The 16,994-nt window shown below is 38.6% G+C and overlaps 1 protein-coding gene across 3 annotated transcripts in view; it reads right to left on the bottom strand.

Moving 5' to 3' along the window:
• Positions 1 to 16,379, bottom strand: part of LOC148343928 (bone morphogenetic protein receptor type-1B-like) — a 53,508-nt gene extending 37,129 nt beyond the window's left edge. For 2 of the 3 annotated variants that reach the window (XM_088291601.1, XM_088291609.1), the window contains exons 1-2: positions 16,203 to 16,378; positions 1,892 to 1,979 (exon numbers count right to left, since the gene is read on the bottom strand). The gene's annotated coding sequence lies outside the window, so the exon portion shown is untranslated. Of the gene's footprint in view, positions 1 to 1,891; positions 1,980 to 16,202 lie in introns of all 3 variants that reach the window. The other variant, XM_088291618.1, reaches the window with a different exon arrangement.
• Between the last annotated feature and the right edge of the window lie 615 nt (positions 16,380 to 16,994).

The raw sequence follows: 16,994 nt of genomic DNA, 5'->3' as shown, positions 1-16,994 counted from the left end.
TCCACATTCAAAGCATGTAGCTATTCTTTATACGGTTTTCTGTTGGGGTGCATTGATGCTAAAATAATAAGTAAAGCATCCATTCAACACAGCCAGCGGAAGATAATTGCGTTCAATCCTGAGAGCATTTCCCCACTGGGTCACATTCGTGGTTCAGTATTTGACGTCAAAACGATGACTTCATGTGATGTTTTGTTTAGGCAGAGACCGTTCAGTATGCCAACAACTGCACACTTTATTGGACCTCATCAACAGACAGTGAGCTGGTCCACTCCCACTTCTACTAAAATAACAAGAAAACATTTAAACAAACATAAACTGGCAGGTTTAGTGCGAAAACACACGTACCCACACTTGATTAATTTCGCACAACATTTGCTTTTATGGCCACCTTATAAACTACTCTTACACCCTTCTGCGTGCGTGCGCGTGCGTGCACACGCGTATCTGTGTGCGTGTGTGCCTGAGAGACATTTTTCTGCGTCTGTTATAACCCACACTGTCGGACAAAGAGGTCAATTCATACTTTGGGTGCTAAAAATGCCAAGTTGCCTGTAAATCTAGAAGTGAAAAAAAGGTGACATTGATGTCTGAAAATGAAGAATGACAAATATGCAGTTGGAAGGGGTGGGGGCTCCATGGTACAATGCAATCGGGTCAAGTGGACTTCCAATTTGTTCTAATTGAACAAGAATTTGTTTTTAAATGTCCCATAGGAAATCATGTCAAGTGAATTCATGTGTTCCAGGCTTAAAATGTTGCCAGCATTTCACGTGCATTAACTAGACAAGGCAATGTTGTGTCACACAAGCATAAAAATAAAAATAACACTAAAAAACACAACACCGTGTAATCAAATGACATCAAATTAAACTAAATCACATATCACATTATTTCTTATTGAAAAAAAAGTGTTTAATTACCCAAAACAGTGGGTCGCATAATACATACTAAAGGAAAAACTATTGTAAAACAGACAAATGTTCTGCCTGTACTTCAGATATTTATTGTTGTAAGTGTTAAGGGAGCAAAAGACAAGTAATTTAATTTATTTATTCTTTTATTTATTTTTTTTTTTATCAGCCAATTAATTGGTTTTCGGAATTGAATTCTGCTAAATTTCGGAATCAGATTTTCTCGGGTTATATGTTATAATTAGCAATCAATGTTATTCATTTGATTTCTCATTATAATTTACATTCTTGGCAAATGACAATTGTCCTATCATGGTGAGCTACTTCTAGAACAAGCCTGTGGGCACCACGATGGTGACCCCTCCTGGACTAGAGTATGTTGGGATTGGTGGATAGACCCATGACACTCCCGTATATAAAACAGAAGCTCAGAGAAGGAATCTTGGAACAACCACTGTGTAAGACGCTTTTACTGTATAGTTGTTGTTCCTACTTGCAAAAATATTCAATCATCGGTTGGTTCATCCAGGTTTCCTCAATCCTATTTTCGGCAAATATATTAAATATATTACCTCTAACACGCTAACCATTAATGTACTGTACTACAGCCCATCCTATATAAACCTTGATGATCGATGCATCACTGACACACATTTTTCAGATCCTGAAGTCTGTCTTTGGTCATCTAAAATATATTTTCTAACAGCGGAGGGATCTATTTAAAAAAAAAGGGAAAAAAAGAAAAAAAAAAGAAAAGGGGAACAGGTACTATTCTTGTCTCTCCTGGCAACGTATGGTCATTATTAACGGGCAAAAATAGTCTGAGTGTGCTTTATGTTTGATCTGAGGCATGTCGGAAGAAAAAAAGAGAAGGAGGTGTCAGTTTCCCCGTCTGTCGGTCAGGTATCAAAAGCAGAGAGCCCGGCGCTGCGCCTCATGCTTTGGCTCTTCCGAAAAGGATCAGTGAGGAGGCTTACCTTCCAAATCCCTTCTTTCACTCAGCTGCTACAGTGTCATTGCTCTCCGCCTCGCTGCCGTTGAAAACACTGACAGGTAAGATGGTGCCTGCAACGAAGAGGAAATTAAGAATAAGAAGAGCCAAATATTGGCTGCTAAGGATGTGGAAGGAGATACAAGAAGGGCAGGAAATAACTGTTCCACATTCAAACGTTTTTTTAACTGTACAGGCAATGTTTGCAGTCCCAGTTCAACATTCTATATTTTATGACCCCCAAAAAATGACATTTTAATTTCATATATACAAATACCGTGTTCTCCCACTATATTATGGTTTATCATTCACGCCCCCGCTAAATCGCGTTTTCTTAATGCCATCTTTTTATGTGGTCTCTTTTTCGAGTGTTCTGGAACATAAGTATTGGTAATTCCATCCAACCATTTTCTATATAGAGCTTGATGCATACTGGCGGCCAACACCCCTGCAACTAATTCCTCATTTTTAACTTGGCATGCACTGATCAAACATACCCACCAACTATTTACCACAAATTGCCAAACAAGGCCAAAAACCACCCACCTTGCACACTCTGCACTGCTTCAGCAAGACAGATACCCCATACACGGTTTGGGTAAATTAAAAAAAAAAAAATGGGGAACAAATCTGCGATGTTTGTCAACAGGCGAACGTGTGAACAGAATGTTGCTTCATGGAGACGATGAGTCATGTGGCCTACTGCTCTCAGCCACACGCGAGCTGCCCACCCACTTGTAATTAAAAAAAAAAAAACTCATTGAAGACCACACTCTTCAATCAAAAATTTACACAGGCACTCCAAGATAAAAAAAAAATAAATAATAATAATATATATATATATACACAGAGAAGCTAAACTCAACCTCTGAGTCTGGATATGTATTTGAAAAAATAAGAACAGAACACCCTGCAACTCTAACTCATTCGCTGCCATTGACGGATATAGACGTAAAAAAAAATACATTCATCTTACCTGGGATGGCAGTGAATGAGTTAATCTGCACCAAAGTGATTTAACAGTAGGGCTAATTTAAATAATAACCATCCAAACACAGAGTATTTCAGACAATGACTTAGCAGCTAAACGGGGTGAAGGTCCTAAGCAAAAGAGTCCCTTTCCAGCAGCAACCGAAGTACTTTCAGATCAAGGCCAAAAGGTTAGCAGCAACGCAGATTCAGGTTAGTAAGTAGTGTTATAAGCGTTATCTTCTGAAAACTGACACATACCCAAATGTTCAGTTAAGATGTGTCGAACATTTATGGCTATGTCATTCGTCACACCCTTTCATTAATTGTCCAGTGCAATTCAGGGGCTTGATGAAGTATGAGTATCAACATTCCTTTTGTGTATTTTAACACAAAACAAATACCATCAGAAAATGTGCACAAAATAGGGTTATTTATTGCAGTGTCTAAGTATGTAAGTGCATGTGCATTTATGAGGTTGTGGTCCTGTTTCGGGGCAGTGTGACGTCAGTGAGACTGTGTGTGAGTGTTTGGGTGAGAGCTGTGGTTGACAACAGCTCCTGCCCGAGTGGGCTCATTGTGTTTGTGTTGTTCTCTTCCCCCAGTGTTTTAATACAAAGCATCGTCAACTGCGGCTCTCTTTTCCCACATACGACGACGTATACTGTAACAAAACAACAATGAACTTTGGCGACCACCAGCGTACATAATCAACAAGCAAAGGATGAGAGAACAGGGTTCCCATTTGTTTTGAAGCATTATTCATATCAAGTAAAATCACTAAACTTTGTTGCTTGAATGTAAAAATTCATTAATCAAGATGAAAAGATGACTTGGCTTCTTGAGAATATTACATATACTGCAATTACCTGGAGGCCCGTATGGAAGAATGCACGTTGGACTAATTGAAAATTCAAAGAGTTTCGTGATGTGGAACACAGTGAGTTTTCTTATATTGTTCTTTAATGAATAAAGTTCCCACAGAATATTGAATCAAACGATGCTGATAACGATGTCTGCCGCTTTGAATTCTCCTCTCATTAACTCTTTTCAACTTCACCGAACGCACACAAGCGTAAAGACATTTACATATTGGTTGATTTTTTTTTTTATTTATGTTATTGCCACAATTTATGTCTAAAATGCAACTTTCTGAGGAAGCGGTGTGCGTTTGTCAGCAGGAAAACATACTTTGAGGACAGAGAAAGAGTTGTTAGTAGGGCGGCGTGCTAACAAGTCTAATGGGGCTGAGTTTGCAAACAAAAAAAATAAATAACCTGTCATATAGGCTATAAATGTCTGTATTGCAGCATGTAAATAACATTAGCTTAGCCCACTCAGTTGTTGATTACAGAGCAATTGAAAGGCATCCTGTTTGTAAGCTATTAGCCCGGTTAGCCACTAACAACTGTCCCATGCTTTCGTTATCACAGGCAGAGTGTTTTGCTGAAGCATTTCTAAGCTTACAGGTAGTTGAGTGAGAGATCATGAGAAAAGGCAAGTCTTTGACACGCTGACATCCGGATACTTTTCATTGGTCACCTTGCAGACGTGTGAAGTGCAGGAAGGAGTCATGATCAGGTTGTGTGTGCGCGTGTTTGCAATTTTAAGAGGTGAGCGAGATAGAAAGCGGCAGCCAAAGGATGTGACTCATTACAACCTCCATAGACTTTCACTTTGAGACTTTTCCATCAGGCAAATTCAAGCAAGGAGATAATCTGTTTACTGAGGTAGCAGCAGGTTGTCCAATTTGACGCAGCCAGGTTGTCACTGGTTGTTTGCAAAGTCAACTAATCACTTCAATTACATGAGTAGCGCCGATATAACCCAGGACAGAGTTGTCTTCGCTTTTCAGTGCAGAGGTGTCAAACTCATTTTTGTGGACGGGCCACATCGTAGTTATGCTTTCCCTCAGAGGGCCATTATAACTATGAACCCATATAAATGTATGATCACCTTATGTTATCACACACACACACACACACACACCCAATGTGTGTATTCATAAGAAAGAAAAGCCAGTTTTGAACTCAGAAGCCAGTCAATAATTGTTTCTTTAACAACTCAAGACAATCTTGGCTGGTTGATTCATTTGTTCAGGCTTGTTTTTATAGCAACATCCCTGATACAACTCTTCAATTAATTTTAAAAGGAGCGGTTTGGGAACAAATTAATGGAAATATCTCATATCTCGATGTTGTTAAAAGAAGAAAATGTGCTAGAAACAGGGAGTTGACGCTCATGATTTGCCCTTTGTGGGCCACATAAAATGTGGTCGCCGGCCAAATCTGGCCTTGAGTTTGACACCTGTGTTTTAGTGATTTTTTTTAATCGTCTGATTGGTCTTTATGCAACAGTTTACATATGACTTATTTCCAGTATTCATAGTTCTGTGGAATTTAAAATTGTACACAGATAATAGTTACATATCTGGCGATTTAATAACCGGCCCCAACAAGTTTGACAATCCTGCTTTAAAGAGTGCTCGAATCTAAAGGTTCCCCTGTGGATTATATATTTTTTTCTATTTTTGAAGGCTCAATTTCATTTCAGGGTAATAGTCCTTCGACGGCTTTGCCGATCAAAGAAACTGCAGTCCACATTTCTCCTCAAAATAATTAGACTTCAGTTCTTCCCTCCAAAAAGCAGCCTCCAGAGGTTGGGTGAAATAGTGTCAGAGCAGAAATCACATGCTCCTCTGCAAAATTGTGTTCCCGTGTCTCAAATCAGTGAGAATGAAAAATGTTTTCCCAGCATAAATCAAATTAATCGTTGAGGGATTTCCAGTGGCCTTTCTGTCAATGTTTGAACTCAACATTGTGTAAGTGTGTTAATGCTTACAGCCAAAATGATATAGAGGAGACACGCAAGTATATACTGAGGACAAAGTGGCTAATTTGCAAATACTATATTTAATTGAAATACTGAACCCTGACATAGCTAAAAGCTGAAACAGCTAACTGCAGTTTAGAGTCACTGTGTTTCACGCGACCTATGGAGCTGGATATTGTAATAAAAGCAGGATTCAGATTTTTTTTTTTCAGTTGGTAATTTCTAGATTTACAAATTTATAGAGTTTTGGCCTCAAGCTCAGTCATTATCCTTCTCCACGCTGAGTTGCTGTCATCCCCCTGCTCTAATACTATAAGTTCTCCTCTGATTGGCATTTCCTGAAAAAAAAAAATTATTTATTTTTTTAAATGTCCGGGTCGCTCGTTTGACCGCGTTATAAAGGTGCGCTGCGGTGCAATTGAGTGTGCGGGCTTGACATGTATTGAGGGAGGCCGCTGCCTAATCATTGTCAGATGGCGGACAGAGCCCTTGTGTCTGGAGACATTTATGAGGCCGGTCATAGCCTGGAGGTGGGGGGAAAAGGGTTTTTTAAAAAAAAATCCGCCCAATGAGCCTCCTTTGTTGTCTGAGAACATGGAAAGCAGAAAGTTAATGAACAATTTAATATGGACTGCAAAACCATACCTGTGCATGATTTTTTAGGAACGTATACCGTACTTAAACAATTATATACTATTGTATGAATAAGTCCTTTAGACTTGGAAAACCTGTCATCAAGCACAATGAAGTGCATTAATACAGATTATTTCCAATTAAGTGGCCTCTCGACATTTTATCACTTTGAACACTAACAATATTAAAAAATTAAATTTGTGATTAAAATGTACAAAGGCTATATAAAAAAATAATGATAAAGCTTACAGACCTCCGGTCAGGGATATCACACCTGCGAACATGAAGGATAATTAATTTTACACCTGACTTTTTGTCACATTTTCAAAAAGTGCCTGCAGGCGTTACAAGTGGCGGCGGTGCATCATCCATTGAATAATGAGGCACATAATTTCTTCTGTCTTCAGTTTCATTCATTAAATCGTTCGACACAACATCAGACCTACTGTATTTATCCTCTTAATATGGGGCAGTGGACAACTTTGCACCGCGATGTTTTTTTTTTTTTTAATCATTTGACAGAGGGATGCGTTTTGATACACTTCCTGTTATTACCCACACTGCCACGCAGTCTGACATTTAGTCAAGAGCACAGTTCTCAGATGACTCGTATTGTATTAAGTGCTCTTCAATGTAACGTGCTGGATGAGCCACATACACGTCACTGGAGACGATATATTCGTGATAAACAAGGCAGGTTAATTTCACGGTTAAAACATGACTTATTTCCCACATGGATCTCTATGTAATTCACGTGTCAGAAAAGTCCAGCTTGGTGCTAAAGAGCTATGTTGACGTGAGATGAGGAGCCTCATGTAGTGCTTTGCCGCCATCTTGTGGCAGTTATACACTTTTAGAGGGGGGCACATTTTGTGGCATTGCTCGGTTGCCTATAGATGTCACAAGATCGTGGCACAGCAAGCTCCTCAACTCGCTTCAAGAATAGCACCAAGACATCCAAAGATGGCACCAAAGCCATACTTTTAGACAAGGCTTTGACCTGCATGTTAGGGTCGGATATTGAACAAATTAATAAATTGTAATTAAATTACATTGTTTTAAGATGAGTGTATTTTGCAAACTCAATATTATTTGTTGTAATGTATTGCGATACATATACAGTATAATAAAGATACATTTGCACCGTTTGGCTCAAGGAATACATTGCTTTTCTAGTCCTTCACTAGTTTTAAAGATGCATTGCGGGAACCAAAACCTACAGTTTTGAGTTACACTATATGCCTACCTCCGGGCCTTCCAACCTTTACACTCGCATTTTCACCTCCACAGTGTCCACAATATTGCTTCATGGCGCTCCTCTCTCCCCTATGCAGACATGTGACTGTCATTAACAGCACCGCCTCACAAACACAACAACTCACTTAACCGGACGTTATTAAATGACTGCATACCGCAGATACAACTTCTTTGGCAACAAGAAGAATCAACCAAGCACATGCAAACCTCTACAACGGGTGCAGAACCGCCCACTGCCTCCCACCAGCCTTCCTTGTGCCCTCATGCCCCCATCTCTTGGACCCCATCTGTCCCCCACTTCCCTCCCTTCCATCCATCTCCAGTGCCCTGGAACTGAACAGTCACGGCTGTGTGCACCGTTGATTAGCTAGAACCTGAACCCGGGGGCAACGCCGGAGAGCTCAGTGTTCTTTGTGTGTGGAGTCACGGACAACCTGGCTTTACCCCTGTTTGCCATGACCTTATCATTTATTTATCTATGTATCACAAGAGGTGACACTCGTTTCTAAGATGCACTGTGTGTCACAGTTTTAAATAGAGGAAGTTGACGGATGGGAAGTTGGGGGGGTTCAAAGTGCATTTGGGGTGAGCTGCGGTGCAATGCAGACAATTCTATCTGTGGAAGGTAATCATGACGTGCGTGAAATCTCAACTCAACTTTATTTATGTCGCATAAAAAAAATAATAATAATAAATAAATAAAACATTGTTGCATACAGGTATACATTTTGGAAATATAGATTGAATGGAAACATCTTGCTGGTAATGTCGGGCTACATTTTATTGGGGTACTTTTTTTCCTTCTGGTGAAAGGAAGTTGAGTGGACACGCTTCAAGGGTTACGGCTCATAAAAGCATAGCCTCCAGCCTCATATTGTATATTAAAATGGCCGAGCCCGCGGCACCCATTTAGTTTAGCAGAAATGTGAACGTGGACTGGAAGGAACATTGACTGGCATAGATATAATAGGGTAGTCATGAATAATAAAGTATTGAGTTATAAATTGTGGTTCTTACTGTACTCTCTGTTTCAGTAATGCCCAAACGTTCTTGGGGGTGCAAAACTATTCAACATGCTCCCCGTTTTGTTTGGTTATGTTGTTTTCGTATTTTTAATCGCAAGGCAATCTGAAATTATAAATCACTGCCAATCATAAAGCGAGGACCCGCTATACTTATAATATATTATTCATGCAAATCAAGGTTATATCTTTATCGACAAATCCTAAAACCAGCACAGCAAATTTCACCAGGGAGGGGTTTGGTCCTAAAAAGAGAACTATTAAAATATGGTATGTGAAAAATTAATAAAGAAATATTTGTATTTTCTTAACATTGTTTGTTTACAAGATGTTCATGCTTTTGTAATTTCTCAATGAATAGTAAATGAATTATGGTGATGTGGCTATGTGATCCAAAAGTGTATTCAGCGCCATTCGAGTTTGGTGTCTTGCTGACTTTTACCCAAAATGAGGACATTAAGTACAGTAATCAGTGGTGGGAAAAAAATACAAATGCACTTTAAAGACAGCGGAAAATCTTGATCGTCTTTTTTTTATATTATTGTCTCTACTTCATTAAACTCACTACAGAGTGTAAATATGTTGTCACCTCTGAGCATTAACTATCTAACAATGACAAGATTAAGCAAATGATGCACATGCGACTCTGGGCTTTACACATCTGTTCGGCAGTGTTTCTCCACCATCATCAAATGGGATCTGGCAAAGCTAATTCCGCGTTGGGCATCTGGTCGAAGCTGCTTCTATAAATAGAATATCATCTAATTAGATCTGCCAGGCAACCTGGCACGATGCGATCGACAAGCCGCTTGGTGAAAGGCCCTCCATCTGTGTGGACGGACAGTACGAAATTACCAAGATATGATGTTGCATAACGTATGTCAATAAGGCCCTCCAATATGCATTATACAGTGGCACACTAAAGAGTCCCAGAAGCCTGTTTAATGCTAATTGTGAAAGATAGAAATGAATAAATCCGTTGGACACACAAATAAAGAAACAGCCCACTCCTGAGATTTGATTTTATATGCTTCGAAATTGATATAGCTGGGGTAAAATTTAATTTACATTAGTCAGACTTAATCACAGCGGAGAAATGATGAAGCACAATATGAATTTGTGACTCATGGTAAGTCGGTGCCCAAATGGAAATCAAGACGGATTCAACGATCGGCTATATATGGCGGCCGACAGGCGGTGAAACATATTCGTCAACAGGGGTGGCCATTGATGGGGCACACGGCGGACAATATGCACTGAAACAGATTCGTCAACTTGGTGGGGTGCTTAGTCTAATTTGGACGGCGGCAGACATGCGTCAATGCGTACCAATTGCGGCCTTGTATTGATCCTCACTTCAAGGCTTCAAAAAGAAATTTACTACTGTGCAACAATATCACCCAAAAACATGATCAGTGACCACTTCGTACAACACCTAACTGCTAGAAGATGGATTACCTCGGTCACAAAATACAACCTTTTCCACATTACAAATGCTGTGCAATGTACTAGCTTGTGCAGCGTATCAAGATTATCTGGTCCTCAGGACAAGAATGTACGCACAGTCGCCGCCGTGCTTAATGTTTTCACTTAATTAGGTGGTAGGTCACAGGTGACAAACTCTGGTCCTCAAGGGCAACTATTTTGCTTGTTTAAAATATTTCCTCCTCCAGCGGAGCGTGGTCTGCCAATTCCCAAACACAGTAAACTATACTTGCCCGGGCGCAAAAATGAAGATGCGCAGATTTTCCAAGCGCATGTGCGCTGACTATGAAAATAGAAGCCGAACGCTTCAGTACCAACTTTACAAGATGACAGTACTGTCCAAAAAGAGTTATGAGAATTGACAGGGAACATGCCCATTTACATAGAGGAAACCAAATATAGGCACAAGACACAAAATGTATGTTCTGCAGACTGACTAAGTTGGATGTAATTATGCCTTATACAATTTGTATGTGCAGGGATACATGTAAAAAAATGGCAGGGTATTGGTCCACAGCTCAACATTTAGCCAATCTTTTGATGGGAAAATATCAGAGAAGAGCCAAAAGTTTGCTCTCAAACATAACAACTAACTCAAAGCAACACTGTCAAGATTTGATGTTTCCATATAAAAACAATGTGCGGTCTTCCAAAAACAGGAGTAGCCAGGAGACATCAACAACATGAGATGAAGGTCCATTTGCTCCGAGGGAAATACTTATCCCGTCACTGACGAAACGGTACCTCAAAGAAGAGCCAGCAAGAACATTTGGGGTCCTCAAAGTTAGGTATGAAATTAGGCCCAAGTGGATCCAGATGCTTATCGTTCTTTTCACATTGGCCTCAGTCTTTTCTAATCCCCCTCTTCCCCTCTCAGGTCGCCGCTCATCACTCCATCACTCCCCTTTTTTTGTTCCCCAGAGCGTTCGGTGATTACTTTTGGTTTGGAATAAGCCAACCCAAACACTGGCAGAAGGTGAAAACCAGGAACAGCCTTTCAAGTTCAAAGCCAAACTGTGCGTCTTCTGTAAAAACCTAAATGTTATATGAAGGAAAAGTGCCCAGAAGAGGGAACAAATGTATTCTTGGGCTACCAATCTGCTACTACTTTAGGAAAAATGCATTTTTTTTGTCTCAAAATAATAGGCCCTTTGACATTTGACGTGGCAAAACAAAGCTACATTTTCGTGAAAAATACTCAAAAAATAATCCCGTTTTCGTGTAATTTTTAAATTATTTCCAAAAACTTTGAATAATACTTGTATATGCAACTTCTTTTGTAAAATACTTAAAAATACTCCCTTTTCTGTCAAACTTTGATTTTGGTGGTATTTCAAAATAAAATTCCCCAATGAGGTCACAATTATATTTTCATTCCAGAGTCTTTGGAACACATTGGTGGAATCCCAAGCAGATAAACGACCACTTTGGTTACTTTCACAAGATTTTTAGTTTAAACTATTGTAGAAAGAGAAAAAAAACAGGCCTCATGTGAAAAATATAAAATATACATATTTAAAAACGTTTTTCCTTGTAGTAGCACAACTAGGGTTCGATCCGATACATTAGTGTCACGGTTCAACATTTTTTCGATACAATTTTTTAAAATTTATAGTTTATTGAAGCTACTTACATTTGTTTAAACTCAAAAGCACACATTTCTTCATTTAATTAAATCTAGTTTAGCAACACCTGACTCGTTTTCTGCTGCGCGTACTTTGCAACATATTAAAAAAAAAACAGCACCATGAAAAAAAAAAGAATATTGTATGAATACAAAATAAATTACCTGAGAAATGACCCATCTTCCGTGGTGCATTCTAAGCAACAGATTACGGTATATTTGGCAAATAAACAGCTCCTTAACAAATGCAATTTAGACTATACTTATCTTGTGAAGTATATATTCAGCACCATTAACTTATTAAACAAAAACAGGACCTTGAACTTAAACTCTTGGGTTAAAGATATAGGCTATATATAATGTGTAAAAAAAATACTAAAATATTTATTAGAACATTTCTTTATTGTATATATTAAATTAAAAATATTTTTCTGCAATTCATATTTATCAGTCGAGTATACATAAAAAACAATTATCTTCCTTAATATCATATAATTTGAAACATCATTGTTTTTAAAATTTGAATCATTGTAACACAAACTCATCCAAATGCAGTAGTGTATCATCGTGGGTGCTGGACTGTATTTTCAGAAGAGGCAGAAAATAAACACTTTATCCCTTAAATAATTTTTTTAAACCACTGTACTTTGTATACAAATAAAGATGTACTGGAGTGCATTGTACAACTACAAAATACTTGAAACTAAATCAATAAAATAAAACAGATATAGTTGCGTTTGGGCGCACTCATTTCCATCCTCCGCAACTTCTTTAAGACTTTTCTGGTTAAATCATCAGTCGTGTGACTTTCGAGCAGCCGTGTCTTAATAACGTTGCATTTGATGTCCTACTCCGCAGTGACGTTAAGTGCCGTAACGGTCAGCTGGCGCAGCGGGGGCTGCTGAGAAAGCCGCTGCTATTTTGTCTCTCGTCTTGTTGTACAAATCAGGAATTGCAGTATTGGTATTGCAGTATTGGTGAAAAAGGTCCGCGCAGGAACCTTAGAACGTTCCACTCATTTTCACAATGAAGTGATGTCGGCGTAAATGTGACCATGTTTGTTGTACTTCCACCGACGTAGTTAGCATTGTGTGACACTTGCGACCTACTGTTGAAGTTGTAGTCCACGACACGCTTTCCGTCTGGTGCATACTTGAAAACTAAATTACTTCCAAACACTAGACGTGAAGTTTTGTGGAGCTTCTTCCGCTTCAGGTATGCTTTATAGCCATGTTGCAACCGCTAGCGAGCTTCTCGTGCAGCTTGAGCCAAAATGAATGTGGGAGGGGCAGTAACGCACAGTGAATGGATCTGTGCTCGCCAATCCAGAATATAAAAGGCGAAGTAGGCAGCGTCGCTCCTCATCGTCATAACATTTTGCGTTGTTCGATCCAGTGCGCACCGAACCGTGACCACTGTATCGAACGATTCAATACAGATACACATATCGTTGCACCCTTAAGTAATACCTATTTAAACAAATATGAATTTTGAATTCAAACATATGATCAAATATATTTGAAATCCAAAGTTTTGGCAGTACTTCAAACTGATATGGTAACAATTTGGTCCCTTTCAGATGACTTTGAAGTTTTATGAACTACTATACTTCTTCACTGATTACTAGAGCAGAGTCTGTAATCTCCATTCAAGGAAGGGCGGGAAATGTTTCAAAGAAGGTGACAATGGAGGTGAGGTAAGGCCAGGAGGGGAGTGGCTGAACTGTGTGAATGATAGAGGGCAACTCCTTCGTGAGACCATGAGTGGTCCACCCTGAGGGGAGCAGCAGTAAGAGCAAAGTAATGGTCCTAAAGATGAAGATAAAGAGACTCTGGGTACATTAGCTGGACAAGCTTAAAGGTGAACATTAATGTTAGGTGGCTGCTACAGCCTAAATTGGACACCCAATGGTCACGTCAGTAGGTACACAAGGACAATGTGATCCAAGTGTATCCAACCCATTTCATCATGAGCACTAAACAACGGTTTTGCCGTCAAAATCTAACTTACAAGTGACTCAACACTACAGTTACTATGCACTTCTCAGCCTCGCATGGTGCTGCAGCGTTTTGGCCGTGGAATCGCTACAACCGCAAGGCAGCTCATCACAACTTGGAGCCAGCCGACATGAATTTGGCAAAAAATGCATCTCAAGTGAAGTGAGACGAAGACATGGAACAGGAGAATTTAACCTTTCCTTCTGTATATGTGTTACTTGACAATGTTTTAAATATTGGCCGGTAGAAAACTGGAGTTGTTTGTTTACATTCAAACAAATGTGAGTGATATGCATGCTGCGGGACATCTAAGAATCCAGCACCCTAATAGCGGTAATTGGAGACTTCTGTCATCTTCCACTAATCTACTTTCAGCTTCACATAACATGACAATGTATAAGGAGCTCTTTTAATCACAAAATGATATTTTACAGACTAATTTGTGATTGTAATATGTAATAATATTTGAATGTATTATACTGCCCCTTATTGGGCAAGGCGCACGCACACCAGTAAGCAGCACATCATGACGCATAAACTGGTAAATTCTTCACATCCTATCAATTTGTATTATTTCTGTTTCGATAACGTTTGTTTTTAAAAGTATGGCATTATAATTTCATGAGAGCCATTTTTTGCTTTAAAAAAACAAAGAACATTACATTTGTGAGGCTTGAACGGATTAATGGCATTTGCATTCACTTCGATGTGGAAAGACGATTTGAGATACAATTGACCCATACATCATGACACCACTTGAATCTTTTGACCCTTACGTACGCTAATTTCCTAACTGTGGTGCGTGAGGTCCCTGCAGAAGAACAATATAATGGGATACAGACATACCTAATAAAATGGTTGTCCCTTGGAATAGTTTCTCTTGTTCTAATGGGCTTCTGTGCTATTTATGTTGGCCTGAGCTTTTCATGCCACATACACACAGGCGCCGCCAATGTTTAAATTGTCAGAATCAGACGCCTTGTCTCGAATCACGGGGTACCTGATACTATTACGCACGCACACGCACACACACACACACACACACGCACACACCCCCACACGCACACGCACTTACTCTATATGCACATACACGAAGTAAAAATGAGGCAAGCGTTGTGTTTACAGCCACGACGTGAAACTCAATTACACAGCCAATTGAGCCAATGTGGCTGCTTGGCAGATTTGCATCATGTGTTCCTGACCCAAATAGGATTGCAGCTTATTTACGTAAACTAAGAAAACTATCCACATACACACTCTAATGTGGTTGTAGATTTCAATTCAGAAAAAAAAATTTAATAATGGCAAAATGACTGTCAACAAACATTAAAGTACTAACAATGTGCAATTTGCTTCTTCTTTGGCCTTTTGTAACGGTACAACCTCAGCATGAGTGTATTGATATAATAATTTAGAATATCATATTAAATATAATTCATAACATTGGCTGTTTTCCTTTTTTAAGGCTTTTTTCCCTCGGAAATTACACAATTTTCAGTTAAAATTATGACAAGAAAAAAAATAATAATACTCACAAAACCGTTGGGCAGCAAGCATTGTCAATTGAGAATACTTCACTGCTGTAATAATTAATTATAATAAAGAACCTTAATAATTCATATTAAAGATTGTAACTTTTTCTCCCAAATAAGTTTTTCTCTGGAAGACAAACACTATTACTTTCTCTTAAAAAATAAATAAAATACAAACATTTTTGTGGTCAAATGCAAATAAAATTATTTGGGGAAAATAGCAAACATTTTAAATCGGATCTTTCTCAAAAACATGATATATTATCTATAAAATGATAAAATAAAACTTTCTTGGGGAGAAAAATCTTAAAGCGTTGGGAAAATACTGTTTTCTAAATATGTTCTTTAATTAAAGAAATACCACTAGTTTGCTTTTTTTCAATCAAATAATTTAAAAAAATGCAATTTTCTTTGCTCTTAAAATGATTACAATGAATCATGTACAGAAAATCGTTGAGAGAGTGAGGTTGCGTCATCATGGGCGATAATAACAGCTATTCACTCGTACCATTTGTTTGGCACTGTATTGATTTTAATAATTCATAGTAAGAGTTTAAGACAACCTTCAAAAACAAAAAAATACTCACCAATAAGACCAAACTAAATTAATATAAAATGCATTTGCTTTAACATGCCGATTAGTCTGATAAACCGGTTGCCATTAAAAAACACAACTTGACAGTGACACCTTGGACCTAAGGTTACCCTTAGTGAGACTTACCTGGACCTACCAGGAACTTTTTCGTCAACACATATTCGTCACTGAAAGCGTACAAAAAAAAACTAAACAAGACAAAAAAAACAACAACTTGAAACTAGCTCGTTGCTCAGGAGTCAGAAAGCTACATCATGTCAATCAAACCGACACATCTGGCGCGGGACCTGCGCGTCAACTTGCCGCTTTAACTGTCGAGAAACGCAACAAAACTCGACTTAAAACTCCTACCTGGAGCCGACGTAACGTCCCAGCACGGTGTGGACAGAATCGGGAAAGAAATTAAATGAAGACAGTCGCTCAGGCTGGCTGCTCGAAAAGATGTGACTGGAACTACTCCTCGTGGACGGGCATCCCTGACTCCAAGACGTGCTCGTGCGTGAGTGTCACGTCATGCGTGCTCGTACCCGTACGAGCCTACGCCTGTGCTGTGCTACAGTGCGAGTATGCGCACAAGCTGTCAGATTCACGTCAAGCCTTGACGCGTGATGATTAATAATAATAATAATAATAATAATAATAATAATAATAATAATGATAGAATGCAGTATAGCGAAGTACAGTGTGTTGACACGTGTAACACACAAAAGTGCAGTTATTTATTTCACCACCTCCCAATTACACGAAAAAAATGAGAATATTAGTGATCGTATAATGATGTTAAAAATGTTGATAAAAGCAAAGGTAAGACAAGAATTAAGAGTTATGGCATAATGTGAAATTGTATTACCTTACTGCAAATAAGAGCAAAATGAGGCATTTTCCGCCATTATTCAACTGCAGTTGGGCTTTTATTTCTTCAAACACATTATAGTGGAATACTGAAATAATATGAACAATATTGCCTTTTTTTACCAGCTCATATTAAAACACATTATTCATAGGCATGTTAGTAATAGACAAAAGCAATAATTAATACAAATGGCACGATGATATCATGTAAAATAAATAATAGGATAGTATCTATCTATCTATCTATATATATATATATATATATATATATATATATATATATATATATAT

This window comes from Idiotropiscis lumnitzeri, chromosome 1 (genome assembly GCF_059441095.1).
Source record: "Idiotropiscis lumnitzeri isolate Australia: NSW breed Sydney's pygmy pipehorse chromosome 1, RoL_Ilum_1.0, whole genome shotgun sequence".
Taxonomy (NCBI): domain Eukaryota; kingdom Metazoa; phylum Chordata; class Actinopteri; order Syngnathiformes; family Syngnathidae; genus Idiotropiscis; species Idiotropiscis lumnitzeri.
This window is presented reverse-complemented; position numbering and strand designations above follow the sequence as displayed.